The sequence below is a fragment of the Lucilia cuprina genome, chromosome X (assembly GCF_022045245.1).
Source record: "Lucilia cuprina isolate Lc7/37 chromosome X, ASM2204524v1, whole genome shotgun sequence".
In the NCBI taxonomy this organism is placed as follows: domain Eukaryota; kingdom Metazoa; phylum Arthropoda; class Insecta; order Diptera; family Calliphoridae; genus Lucilia; species Lucilia cuprina.
Genome location: NC_060949.1, coordinates 1,019,413 through 1,035,181, shown reverse-complemented (window position 1 = coordinate 1,035,181; position 15,769 = coordinate 1,019,413). Strand labels below are relative to the sequence as shown.

The 15,769-nt window shown below is 27.0% G+C and overlaps 1 protein-coding gene across 16 annotated transcripts in view; it reads right to left on the bottom strand.

Moving 5' to 3' along the window:
- LOC111679385 (plasma membrane calcium-transporting ATPase 3) overlaps positions 1-13,079 on the bottom strand; it is a 203,342-nt gene extending 190,263 nt beyond the window's left edge. For 7 of the 16 annotated variants that reach the window (XM_023440954.2, XM_046945317.1, XM_023440955.2 and 4 more), the window contains exon 1: positions 12,644-12,909. The gene's annotated coding sequence lies outside the window, so the exon portion shown is untranslated. Of the gene's footprint in view, positions 1-12,643; positions 12,910-13,056 lie in introns of those variants that run through there. The other 9 variants (XM_046945320.1, XM_046945321.1, XM_046945319.1 and 6 more) reach the window with 3 other exon arrangements.
- Between the last annotated feature and the right edge of the window lie 2,690 nt (positions 13,080-15,769).

Below are 15,769 nucleotides of genomic sequence, written 5' to 3'. Positions count from 1 at the left end.
TTTCAATTTGTGTAAATTTATAAATATCAATATTTTTGACAAATTAAACTGCAAAGATAATATTTTTATTTTTACTACATTTTGTGATGCAATTACGTCTTATTATTACAACGACTGAACCAAAATTTATGAAATTTTAACCACACACTTCAAGACTGTTTTGGAAATTGGAATTTTTGGAAACATGAATCAGAAAGGAGATAAATTAGTACACACTTTTCCTCTAAGCCAATGAATATTATTTATTCTAAAGCCCCTTCACACGAGCACAAGTAAAATGATCCGTCAAGATTGTATGTAGAAGGACACGGATGGAATCATCTGAACACAATATGTAATGAAACCATCACACATTGAGAGAAAGTACGGATGGAAAATTTGATTTGATTTGGAAAATTTCGTATGATATAAAACAGAGCAACAGCTGTTTCCATCCTACTTTGTTATTGTTTTATACCAATCGTATAAACACAAAAAGTATAATTTATAAATAGGACTTTTATTCTCTTTTTAGAAATACGGACGGAATTTAATCTTTATTATCAAAAAGTAAAGTGTTATTGTGTGTAGGCCCTCTTAAGGAAATAAATTTTGGTTTTAGCTTTCTCAATTTTTAGTAAAGTGCCTTTTCAAATGCTTTTAAGAGTTTAAATCATGCGCTAAAGGAGAAAATGATTAAAAATCCGAAATTTTAAGTAATTATATTTTAATAGCTTTGGTGATAATTTTAAAGGTATTTTTTTTACCTCTCAAACCCAAAGAATTTTGAAAAGGGAGAAAGTATGTGGTTTTGGAAAATTTTGTGAATGTTGTTCAGAATTGTATATTTTGAATGTAGATTCAAATTTCGACATATTAATTTCAGGTGTAAAAAGCAAAGACAATATTAATTGATCTATAGATTTAATATTATAAATCATTTAAAATTCCGGACAACGCCGCGTACAAAAAGCTAGTATAATATAAATTTTAAATATATATATTCTTAAGATTAAACAGGACGAATAAAGAAAGAAAAAGAAAAGGATATAGATATAGAAGAGAAAATGGGGAAAATCTCAATTGCAAGATAGTGATAAAAATCAATTATAAATCATAGTATATGTCTATCAAAGCAAAGTTTGTTATCTATCCACAACCCGAGACATTTGATGTGGTCCACAAATATAATTTTATTACCGTTAAGATTCAAAGTAAATTGAGTACATATTAGGCAAACCTATAGGTTTATAATTAAGCCACTAGAAAATTTATATTATTACTCTAACATAATAATTTATTTTTTGATAAATAAGCAAATTAGTTTTACTTAAATTACTAAATACGCGTGAAAGCAGTGATGCTATGCAGATCAGTTTACACTTTCTGTTTTTTTAATGACATCAGAGTGGTGAATATTTAATAAAAGTTTTTATCTTTATACAGGATTCATGAATATAAAAAATATAAATACAGAGAGATAAATACAAACGAAGACTAAATTTCATTTAAAAATACTGCTTAGAGTTTTGTGTAAGTAATTGAATCATTGAATGAAGAAAAATTGTTCCAACATGGACTTATTAACGAAGATTTACAAAATAAATGAATGATGTCGAGATCAGCAATTTTTTTAAAATCTCTCCGATTTCTATGTCCCTTTAATATGGACCTAGTTTAATATGGACCTATCAGAGAAACGCAATGAAAGAATTCCAGTACAACATTAATATATGATGGAAAGGGAGATAAATGTGAGAGTGAGTACTTAGTACTCATTAGATAACCAAGTATTTAATAATTTTCATTATTTTGTTAGATGAATTATGCTTCTTAATACTTTCATGCAAACGAAAGACGAAAAAATATCTTAATTTTGTTTTTATTGGTAAATAAAAATTTTTAATTGATTAATTTCGTCTTTTTATGGAAGATAAGATTTAGAAATATTTCCGATTTAAAAGATCGTTCTACTTAATTTCTACCATATTGATGAAAAATATTTATTAAAAATATTTGCATAAATTTTAATATACATAAAACTTTAAAAAGGAGAAAATGACCTATGTGTATATTTTATAATTCAAGTACTATAAAAAAATTTATATTTTATGGCAGTGTAAAATATATAAAGCGTATTGTACGAAATTGGTTTCTATGCACTTTGCGTAAATCATTTACGTACATATTGTATATTGAAATAAAGATGAATTATGATTTTAATAGATTTTAAGAAATCAATGTATTTTCATTTAAATATCTAAACACACATATGTATATAAACTACAAACATTTATTTACATTTTTGTATACATAAACACATTTATCAATGTACAACAATGTATGTACATATATAAATAAATTTGTACACTATGCTCATCTCTACATTTTCATTCCCCTTTACATATTTTTATTATTCCGTTTTCTGTTATTAAAATTTAAACCACATGTCTACATATAACTCTCTAAGTCATTTCCTATTAGATTTGCCTTACCGTGACATACGTCAATATGTATCTGCATTTAATTTGAATCTTGTGAGTTTTCAGTAAATTTTTAAAACAAAAATTTACAAAAACACTTACGAAATGATAAATTAACACTTTTACAACTTTTTTTATTACGTTTTTAGTCAAATATACAACAAAATAATCCAATAAAAATCTTATCATAATAATTTTAAATTATTTAATTTTAATAATTTAAAACTATTCGATTAATCGAATAAAAGGAAACTGGATTAAATTATAATTTAATCCACCACCACTTCAAATAAAATGATTACAAATTTAAATCAAAAATGCTGTACTTTTTGTTAAATGATTAGAGGCATAGTGCGATAAATTAAAGTAACTCCAGTTTTGTTGCACCTGAAAAAAATATTAAGAGATTTATCTAATAAAAAATACATTAACACTATGAGAACATATTTCACATGTTTACAGCTCAAGTAAAGTACTATTCTTGTAAACAGTATGTTAAAACCCCATTAAATTAGCCAGTTGAAAACTCGTATAATGCTATTTGACCAAACGGGTCCAATTTTTTTTTTTGTAGAATGGGATCTTGATCCTATGTAAGAAGTCTTCCAAACTCAAAAAATATTCGAAAAGACCGCAAAATGTTATTTTTAATAATACGGTATTTTGATGATTTCCGTTCTATGATATAGCACCTATTACCCATATCTATCATGAAAGCATCGAAAATCCGTATGCAAATTATATTGCCGATTGTATCTGATGATATTCCACAGATCGGTCATGAAATAATGCAAACCCCCACATAACATCAGAAGAAAAGTCAAAAAGTTCTGGACAATATAGCCACTGTAATTAAGAGGACTGCCGAGAGATCCGCCTTAATGTCAATCGCTAATTTGTATGCTGATGTAAATAGAGAGATATCTGAAATAAAAGCAACCAACAATTATGATTTTTGGAATACATGGTTGTTCGTTTCTCCAGGAAGTTGTCAGAATTTGGTGAATAAAATAAAAAAGGACCTAGGGCAAATCAAACACAAGCTAATAATAATCCTAAATGTTAGTTTGACACAGCTGATACATTGTTACTCAGTTAATGCTATATGATTATTTCTTTTTCAGAATCAGAAGCATTATTATAAAAATCATCACAAACATTTTATTAATTATAGGAAAATAATTAAAAATTAATAAATGATAAATTAATAAAAATTAATAAATTGGCCTACATTGGCTTTTTGATTACAAATAATAAATGAAAAATGAAATGAAATGAAAAAATGAAGAAAAGTATAATAAAACAAGTAAGAGTTCTATATTCAGCTGTGCCGAATCTTATACACCATTTTTAACACACCATGGTGTGTTAAAAAAAACATTCAGTATCAAAAAGTCATCTTTTACATCACTTTCTTCGGGCTCAACATGCTTAAATTCATGTTTTTGATTTAAAAAGTACCTTTTGTAGAATGAAAAAGTACCGGGCTATTCATACTTAATTTTTATTTATTTTACTTATTCAAAAACAATGGCCGTAAGCCGATAGGGCCTAATTGGCTAGTCTACAATTAAATATACTTATAATACAAAAATTTAATTGGTACATTATTTAGTAGAAAAATATAACATATATTTATATTTTTTTTTTAATTATAATTATAATTTTCTTATTTTTAATAGTTAGACTTGAAGTTTTGCACACACTGATTAGGATTCTATAAATTGGTGAAAATAAAGATAATATTATTAGCCTAAAAATGGCAGTAAAACATTATAGGAGCGAAATGGAATAAGGTTATATAAAAGATTTTTTGCAACAAATGAGTTATACCAATTAAATATTTTATAAAAACTTAGGGGAAATGACTGTACAATATACATTTACATAGTGGAATATCATTAATGTTTCTTAGTTCATTATTATAGAAAACTCAAAAAATACATTTTAAAAGACGAAAAAGTACCAAAAATTTCCCCTTTTCCAGGTTCTCAACTAACTTCGAATCTACATACTTAATTTCATGTTCCTAGGTTCAATATTATGGAATATTCAAAAGAACCCCTTGAAAAACGAAAAAAATACCAAAAAGTTCCCTTTTATGGCTTCTCACCTAATTCAGACTCTACATACTTAACTTCATATTTCTAGGTTCAATATTATAGAAAATTAAAAAAGTACCTTTTAAAAAACGAAAAAGTACAAAAAAGTTCCCTTTTATAGCTTCTTAATTAAGCTCCACATAATTAATTTCATGTTTCTAACCAATAACAACACACTAGTGCTGCTTTCGCTCTGCTACTTTTACTCTGCTGCTCTCGCTCTGCCTTGTTTTTATAAACAAGAGTACAATAAAAAAAATTTACCGTATGATTATGTATTTTATTTTTGTTTTTTGCAATTTCTGTCTGAGCATGAAAAAAATCTCAATTTTTGATGAAATTTTCAGAGGTTGTCTCTGATTTTTGCTCATATCTTCTGTATTTATGGACCGATTTTGCTGATCTTCTCGAAAGCATGTCTAACAGAATTATTGAAGATTCGGATCTCGCCGAATCTGGGGTTCTCTAAAAACTGATTTTAACAAACACACAGACGGTCATAGCTTAATCAATTTAGCTACCTATAAGGATCCAGAATATATATATACCTTATGGGGTCGGAAAATAATATTATTGAAATTACAAACAGAATGACAAACTTATATATACTTTTCTCAAGAAGGTGAAGGGTATAAATATTGAATTTTGTACAAAATATACAGTAATTTTACTGATAACAATGACATATGTATGTAGATTCAGAATTAGATGAGAGTCCAGAAAAGGGAAATTTTTGGAATTTTTTGGTTTTTCAAAAGGTAGTTTTTGAGTTTTCTATAATAATGAACTAAGAAACATTAAATTAAGAATGTAGAGCTGGGATTAGACAAAAACACATCAAAGGGGATTTTTTGGTACTTTTTCGTCAACAAATGGTACTTTATAATTTTTTTTATTTATTTAACAATATTCAATAACCTAGCCCAAAGGCCATAAGCGGTTACAAATTTCTACTTTGCAATAATTCTTCCAAAACAAAATACATAATTATATAAAAATAAAATTACAACTAATTATAAATTACTATATAAAATAACGATAGGACGATTAAATTGTACTGTATTGATCATAAATAAATTCCTACATAATTTGCAATCAATCAAATGTAATTCAAAGAAGCAAAATAAAGAAAATAATATGTATAAACAATCCCAAATATGAACTCACAGAACCAATCAATATGTCATGCAGCAAATAACACTCCAGACTATAAAGGACATAGGTAAAACAAATCAGACAGAAACATGAAGCTATAAAACACCTATCAGTTGAACATTTCTGAAGAAATATAACACAATTAAAAAAAAGTTTTAAACCACCCAAAAAAATATCGACTTATGAAAAGAATTTAATTACCAGTCAATTACATAATAAAATTTCAAGACAAACTTTAAAAGAACAAAGAAACGACAATTCTATAAGAGCAAAAATAGAATAGCAGGAAAAATCCTAACAAACACAAAACTCTATGCACACAATAACAGTCACAAATCATCTTCCACCAAAACAGTCTCAAAGTAAATTCATCCAAATCAGCAATATTGACTGAGCAATTACAACATCCTTACACCACATAACATTCCCCCATTTACCAAAATTGGCAAACAATCTCAAAAAAATTCATTATCATAAATCAGTCAATTCTAGTTAAAAAACATATGCATATTAACTGCAATTAAAATGATATGAACCAACAACAATAAATAGGCAACCAAAAATACCAAAACAACAGTCTAAAATACTTGCATTATAACATACTTTAAAAAGAAAGAAAAAACAGTAATTAGTGAGTAATATTTTGGTACCTTTTTCTTGTTTTTAAAAGGTACTTTATGAAATTTTTCTAATATTGAACCTAGAAATTATGAAATGAAGTATGTAGAGTCTGAATTAGGTGAGAAATCATAAAAGGGAATTATGTGAGAACTGGAAAAAGTGAACTTTTTGGTACTTTTTTTGTTCTTAAAAAATACTTTCTGAATTTTTTCTAATATTTAGGACTTTTTCGTTTTTTCAAAGAGTACTATTTGAACAAGGATAAGACGTGAGCAAATCAATGGAGATTTCTTGGTACTTTTTCTTTCTGCAAAATTTCTATTTCTATTTTCTATTATATTGAACCTAGAAACATGAAATTAAGTATGTAGAATTTCGTAAGAATTGTTTGGTACTTTTTTGTTTTTGAATTGGGTACGTAGAGTCTGAATTAGCTGGGAACCCGTAATAGGGAACTTTTGGGTACTTTTTCGTTTTTCAAAGGTACTCTTTTTTATTTTTTATAATATTGGACCTAGAAACATTCATTTAATCATGTTGAGCCCTGTTTTTTTAACACATCATGGTGAAGGGTATATAAGATTCGGCACAGCCGAATATAGAATTCTTACTTGTTTTAAATCAAAAGCTATAATTCTTAAAAGTCGTATTTTATAATTAATTGTACACAGCTTACCTACTTGACATATTTTGAACAGGTCGTAACTGGAGTACATAAGTGTTTGGACGTCTTTTTTATAAATTCACTTATTATTTTTGAAAATTTTTTTTTACTTTATAAGAGTATACATTTCCAGTAATATACTATAAATTGGAATGTATTCTGTATTTAACAACGAAAACTCTTGCAAAAATTAAACGCAACGTGTAGAAGATTTTGTTGCCTCTCAAAGGCAAAACATGAGTAAAAGGAAAAATAATAACAGTTCTTAGAGAACTGATAATACAAATTATTATACTCCTCTTCAAACAAGAGACGATCATTAATAATGATAAAGTTGCTATCGAAACAGCTGTTCAAGTTAAAGTGCCATCAATAACTACAGTGTATCTTACAAGTATTCGAATTTAGGTATAATATGAAAAGAAACCAAATTTAATAATATATTTTGTGCGCAAAAAAAAATAAATTTTTTATATTGTCTAGAAAGTACTTAGATTTATATCGCGCTTTTTAAAACTTTCAAAATTTACATTTATTTAAAACAATTTTCTTTTTTTAAAAAAGTCCATAACATTACTTCACAAAAGTATATCATATTCAATTTATTCAAACTTTGGTCCATTTTTATAATACTAGGGTCACAAATTTTCAGGGAAACTTGTCTTCTATATATTGTTTTAGATATCAGCATTTATACATTTTAAGTTTTCAATATATTATGGGTACACTTCCACTCCAAAAATGCCTCGAAGAAACGCAATTCATTATTTTTATAACCAATGGCCTCCAAGCTGAATGTCACCATATCATTATAGTCTAACTCAAAAATATTTATATTTGTTTAAATATTATTTACTATGATCAAAATAACCCAAAAATTTTGGACTTATAGTGTTATTGTATTGGGCAATATAACCGTGAATGTTATGAGTAGTAAAAACTGAAATCTACTGTATAGGATGATGTTTTGTTAAGACATGTTTTGGAGTTGTATACCGCTATGTCTTGAAAATTTAAAATATATTAGTGCTAATATCTACAATATTACATAACAGCCAACTTTGTCAGAAAATATCGACCCTAGCGGTACGAAAAAAGACTTAAGATAGTTCAATTAGAAACAGAAGAACCAAAAATATATCTTGGAACGTTATAACAAAAATTATTATTTTTAGATACCTCAAGGTTTATTCTCTGGAAAAAATTGAAATATGGCCAAAAATCGTCATTTTAATGATATTATAGATGGTACAAATACCCCTAAATGTTGAACAAAAGAGTCAAAAATATATCCTTTCGGTTGATAGTAACCCCTTAAAATTATTTTAAGCAAAAAGACCATTGGGGTCCAATTTTTGTGTTTTGCACAATAGGGTCAAATGTGAAATACTGGAAAAATTCGAATACTTTTGTAAGGTAATTTTATCGACTTTAAAAAAAAGTTAAATTTATTTAAGTAAATGTAATTTATCAAACTTTTAAAGTGTGATATTTAACCTTAGGACGCTCTAGACAATATATCAAATTTAATTATTCCTTTTACACACAATAATTATTATAAAATTATGTTTCTTTGCAAAGTACACCTAAATTCGAATACTTATGTGAGACACTGTATATTGAAGTGCAAAATAAAAAATACAAAAAATTTGTCGATTACTCAACGATTACTCAAAGGATTACTCGATTCGTAAAATATCAATTGGTATTAAACTTTTTTGTGCCCAATTTGAAGATTTTAATGTGGTTCGACAGTTTCTCACAGATAAATTTCAATTCGGGTGTTTTACATATGCTGCTAAAAATGAAAAACCTTACAAAGCTATATAACATTGCGTAAAAAAGGAGATCCAGCTGTTATTAAAAATCGGCTCATTGAAATGGGGATTAAATGCATTGATGTCAAAGACGTTATAAAACCTAGAGACAATAGTGAGCAAATAAGATTTATTGTTGATTTTGAAAGAAAATCCATAACACTAAAAGAATTAAGACATAAATATTATTCAATTGATTATATTAGGGTGAAATGGGAATACCAAAAACATAACAATTCGAAACTGACACAGTGCCATAACTTTCAGATGTTTGGCTATGTGCAAAATGTGCAGGGAACCACAATGTGCTAACTGCAATGGTCCCCATAAAGCTATGTCTTCTGATTGTCCAAGTAGGCAAACATACAATCAATTAAGACAAAGAAATCAATCAAAAATGTCAGACTAAGTGCTCCTAGACACAACAACAATAAATATAGTGTGAATTTCCCAAATATAAGTTACAATTAGGTTGGGAACCAGAATAACAATAGTTTATCTAATAACGATTTATTTTCGTTTGAAGAAATAAAAAATATGACCTTTGAGCTAATTACAAATTTAAGACTCGGGAAGAACAATTTGAGGTTGTCACCATTCTTGTTTACAAATTCTTATACCCATGAATACTAACTTAAAGATAGTACAATGAATATAGTACAATAGCATCTGTAATAAAAAAAATATGATTTTTTTCATTTTTTGATAAATGGCAATGTTGACAACTGCTTAATTTGTGAAGAAATAGTAACAAAAATCAGATGTTCAAATATGATATGCGAAAACTTACTAACTCCAATAATAGGTATATCTTGGGTGGAGATTTTAATTGCCAAATGGCAACGTAACAATTGTTGGGCCAATACTCTTTATAACATGCTTCAAATGAGCCAATTTCAAATAGTTTTTCTCTATGATTACACTTCAGACTTTTTTCTTACAAACATTTCGGAAAACATGAATGCAGTAAAAGTAATCAATGATCTGAGATCTGATGTCCTACCAATTGTTAGTCATATAAATTTATGTTACGTGACATTTAACAATAACATACGATTTTAATAAGGCAAATTGGTCCCGCTTTAACTTCTATTAATAGAAATATTCCTACAGTAAATATCAATACAACCAAACTCACAAATAACCATATCTCATCGATATCGAAGTATTTACAAACACAATCATAACTGCAATGAATGCATTAAATTAGTCCAAAGTTTTCTTAGCAAAAGAACATTCTATGTCTATATAGGAAAAACTAAATCAGAATTAATAAATATAACAGCTGGTTGTCCACAAAGATCATGCCAATATTATACAACGTTTTTACAGCTGATATACAAATCTTATCAAACTGTACAACATCAATATTTGCCGATGATACGTCCATTCTCAGTTCTGATGAACATGCAACTAATATAATGTCAAATCTTCAAAATGCCTTAATTGGTCTCAATGAGTACTTTAATTATGGTCAATACTGAAAAAACAAAAGCCATATATTTCACAAGAAAACGAAAATCTTGTTTTGTACCACAAAATCCTTTACATTTTATGAACCACGATATTACCTGGGACAACAAAGTTAAATACTTAGGTGTATGCTTGATACTAAATTGAACTTTAATCACCATATACCATTCCTCGTGGATAAATTAATAAAATGACCTGAATTATGTATCCCTTCATAAACAGACATTCAGAGATCAATGTAGACAACAAAAAACTTATATTAAAATCTATTTTTCTTCCGTTATTTTACTAATTTTACGCCACCTTAAAAAGCGCCAGGTATCACAAAACAAACTGCTTAAAATGATATTTACCCTACCGTGCACTATTCCAATTCCTCATGCAAGACAAACTGGGAAAGTTGACGCTTAGCTGCAATAACAGATGTCAATACTCCTTAACATAGCCATATTAATGAATTGATCTCATAATTCTTTTATTAATTTAATGTTTGTATTTTTTCTATTCTCTATAAAATACACATAAAAGTTATGTTCCATTGTATATTATATTCTTAAACACAAAACTAAGCAGAAAAGGATATTAGTTCCTAAACTCATTACTATATAAAAACATATGTAAATAATGTATGAATATTATAATTAAAAAAAATTATATATAAAAAAAAATAATTGATTTATTCAAAATTAGGTATATAATTGATAATAATAACATTATGTGTATACATTATAATAACAACAAAGGTTTATTTCCATTTCGCTGTGAGTTACAAGAAAATAATAACTGAAATAACTCCTTAAATAAATCAATTAAAATAGAAAATATGCACTGCCAAAAAAAGTTGCTTAGGTTTCGAACAATATAAAGGACAAGGAAAACAAGTATATTTTTATTTTAAAAAGCTTTTTGAAATTCTAACAAGAACTTTTTGAGAAATTTAAGTTTTCAGCACAAGAAAAAGGTTTCGTTCAATTCAAAATTCCGAATGATTTTTTTCGACAATTTTTAGGTATACCTATTTAATTTTTTTACATGTATAAAGAAATATTTAAGCAATATGTATACCAAAACATTAAATATTAGACCTTTCATTTGATAAGATGCACTACCTATGTGTAGAAGAAAATTGTGTGAAGAAGATATATCCAAAAAGATGGGTTTAATAAACAAATGGTTTTGCTCCGCCTCACCTTGATTCTGTAATGACTTCGAGCTTCGTGGTATTAAGATTATATATTAATATTGGTACATATGTATATACAATATAACTAAATATATATAAATATATATATATATATATTATATATATATATATATATATATATATATATATATATATATATAATATTATATATATATATATATATATATATTATATATATATATATATATATATATTATATATATATATATATATATATATATATATATATATATATAAACATTGAAAATATTTACAGAAAGTTGTTTATATATTGATTATCTTAAATTTATGACCAACATTTAATGTTAACATAGACTGATAAGGTTATATGTACACACTATGCATGTGTTTACATATATACATTTAAAATTATGATCGTAAATTAAAATGAAAGTTAATTTTTTATAACCGTTTTTCTTTGTCAAATTAATTGATTTTGCCTTATTATTTCAAAAGTAAAGATTTATATTGGGCTTAGGTCTAACAATGTAAGAAAAATTGTTTAATATGGTAACACTGAAAATGTTGAAAAAATACCCTTCCGTCTGTCTCTATTACATATCAAAGAAAACAATGTTTTATTTATAGAAATACATCAATTCTAGCTGGACTTTTTACAAGCAATTTTAAATATTAACTTTAGGAAAAATATTTTTTTTTATTTTCATACGTTATTTATTAAAATTTGCTAAAACAAAAAATACTAGTTCCATTTTTTTTCTTAAAAAAATTTGGCATCTAATTATAACTATGACTAGTACTTGTTTTGATAATTACAAAATATATTTTGTATTTGGTATAAAACTACTGAAAATATATGTATGTACTATTTCTCTTTAGGTCCAGAAATAGTAGAGATTTAAATAAACCTTGAAATAGATTTTTTTTTAATTTTTCTCTACAAGTACCAAATTGGCAGATTTGTGTTGTAAAATTCTTTAAACATGTTTTTAAACACACTTTCACATCACTTAATGAAGAGGTATGACATCAACCTACTGCCATGGTCATGACTTGAATTGGCGAATTATTAATTTATACACAATATGTATGTACACATTATTAAGAAGTTGCTGTCATTTCGATGAGTGGGCGGAGGTATATTGGTAGAATTCTGAAAGATTTTATATGTATATGATATGTACCTCTAAGACGTTCTTTACAGCCAGAATCACACAAAAAATACAAATGCCTAAAACACACACACACCTCCACCGTTTTCAGGCAGTCTTATTTTTGGAGCTGTATTTCCTTTTTTCTTGTCACTTTAAACAAATTATTTTAATATAAATAACAGTATTGGCACCAGTTTTTAATACACATACGCGTCTATGTTATCCACTACAACCGAACGTGCACTGACGCACCACCCGTACACAATTCGAAAAACTGACTAAATTTTTCTCCTTTCGATAAAAAGATATTATACCAGGCATGGAAAATTGAAATTTTGAAAAGTATTAACTTTATCCAAAGAGTACATTTTAAAAATTGAAAATATTAAAAACAAGCGGCAAATTTACATAAGGTGGTATCAATTATGCAACAACAAAATTACCTTGTAATTTGTTTTAATAGATGTCAAAAACAGCTAATAACGTGAACTTAAAAAACAGAAAATTAATCGAAAATTTTAGTTTTTGGTGAAAAATAAAGATTAAAATATTAAACTCGTAAAAATTTAGTTGTAATTATTATAAATAAAAAAACATGTTTTACGTCTTATTTGAAGAAAGAGTTATTACAAATTATAATTGATCGTTCCCACGACAATTGGATCTTCGCTGCGGAACGACCTGAGTAATACTCGGCCAAAGATTGTCAACCCAGCGACAGCTGTATCAACCGAAAATTTTTTCCCCAGAAAAGAACTATCGGCCACAGTCGAGCTGTTACAACAACAACAAATGATAATGTTTAATTTGACATTGACGATCTGTTTCCAGAATACAAAATTATACAGTGTAGTAGGAATCTATAGTTGAAGTAAAAAGTCGACTTCTTGATTTTTAACGACGTACGTACGACTTTTGGGATTTTAGACTGTTCACATTTTATCTGCTTCTACGCACATAAAGAAAACAACACAACGAAAGAGAAAACAAACCATAACAGCTGTTCTACAAAAACAAAAATATTTAGACCACTTTTAGCTGGATGGACATCAACGGCACGACACGAGTCATGAGACACGAGTTTGAAGAAAAAGGGAGTAAAGAAAAAAGGGAAGTAGAAAAGACGCACGAATTGTAATTTGAGGGTTTTTTTTGTACCTTTTTTGTCAAGCACTTAAAGAGTTAAGATCGTGTGCGATCACTCGAATGCATGATTCAGTGCTGCCACTTGCAATATTTTGAATTTTATTTACATTACATTTATTCCAAAAATAATAAATATTTTAAATATTTGCTTGTTAAATTTTAGTTATTTTTATAAAAAATATAAATACTCAAATAAATAACTATAAAAATAACTAAAGGCTGAACTCATATTTTAAAAAAGAATTGGTCATTATTTCAACAAATTTGTATAAATTATTAAAGTATATTTGTTTAACATATTTAACACAACATTTAATTAACAAATATTTAAGAAATAAACATAAACAAAATAATAGAAACAACACTTAAGAATCATAAATATGGTAACACTAACAAAAAATATAGCACGCCTTTGAGTCTCCATCTAAACGTTCATTATTTTACAAAGGGCATTTAAAATATAATGGAGAAAAAACCCTGTGACGTATCCCCTCAGCTAAAAGTGCCTTTTTAAGAAAGTTTTTTTTTTTGAGATTCAAAAAATTGTCAAGTTTTTTTTTTCATTAAAAAAAGTTTTTTGAAATTTTTTTATTATTTAATTTTTTATTTATTATTTCATAACAGCAGGTCCACATTAGGAAATTTTTTTTGGGAAACTTTTGATTTTGCGTGAGAGAGAAAAAGAAAGAATATTATTCATCTCATTCGCAGTACGGAGTTTCCCGTACTCGGAAACTTGTTTTGTTTTGTTATTCTTCTCATTATTACAATGACAAATCAATGCAATTAATATGTAGTTTCTGACAGAAGTTTCTATGTATGGACATTAAGGAAACTTCAAAAGAGAATTAAGAAAAAGTTTCGTAGTGTGGACCGGGTCTAAGCGAGCTATTTCTAAAAACTTTATACATTGATTACTGTTAATTTTAACCTCTTCCTATTAATCTACACTACCAAATACTTGATAAAAATCACACCTAATTTACAATTTTTTTTCATTTTTACTTTCCATAAATATAGTTTTCACCTAAACATGATATATTTCTAGAATTATTACTTTCAAACGTCTTTATAATTTATTTCGATAGTTTTTACTTTAAAAAAATATATAAGACAAAAAAACATATACCAAACACAGATGTCACGTATTTATCGTTATATATGTGATAGATTTGAACGTTCCTTAAACGTTAGGGTCCTGGGTCTGGGTAAGACAAAATCTTCGCATTTCGAGTCCCCAATTTTTTATTTTCCTGTAGTATTTTGTAATTTAGGTACATAAAAAGTTTTTTTGTTCAAAAACAGTTTTGTTCCTAAAAATAAAAAGTTTTGTTCAAAAAATTTATGGCAACACTGTACAGTTCTGAGTTGGAGACGCGGTCAATTTTGTACAAGGCGAATTCATATAAGGTAGTGTTTTTCAATCAGCTGATAATTTTTGTCTTTACTCGACTGCTTTACATAGCTGTCAAAGGTCGTTATTGTTTACATTTTTATATTTAAATTTTTGTTAAACGAAGAAAAACTTGCGAATGGATAATTCTACTCCGGCAGAGTAATTTTCAATATTTAGTCATAAAGTAGCAGCAGCCGGCCGGGTAAATACCTCATACGGGTTTTGTTATATAAAGCGTTCCAGAAGAGACTTTTTCATCTACATAGTGCATATGTAAAACAATATTGTTTAATTTTGTTATTCTTTTTAGTTATTCATGTTACATACACAATGCTAAAATGTTTGTACGCATAGCAATTATATCATTATTTAAATAAAATGATACTTTTTTTACGAAATGCTTGGTATTTTTAGATTTAGCAAAGAAATATAATTTTATTTAAATAATGATATAGTTGTAGGGTTGCCATATTCCGATTCGCAAAAAGCTGAACATAAAAAAATACTGAGAAAAATTTAATGTTGGTTTTGTGAAAATAAATTCACATGGTTCTTACTTGTATATACTTTTATCATATCGCCACTCATCACATTTAATACGTATTTTAAAAAAA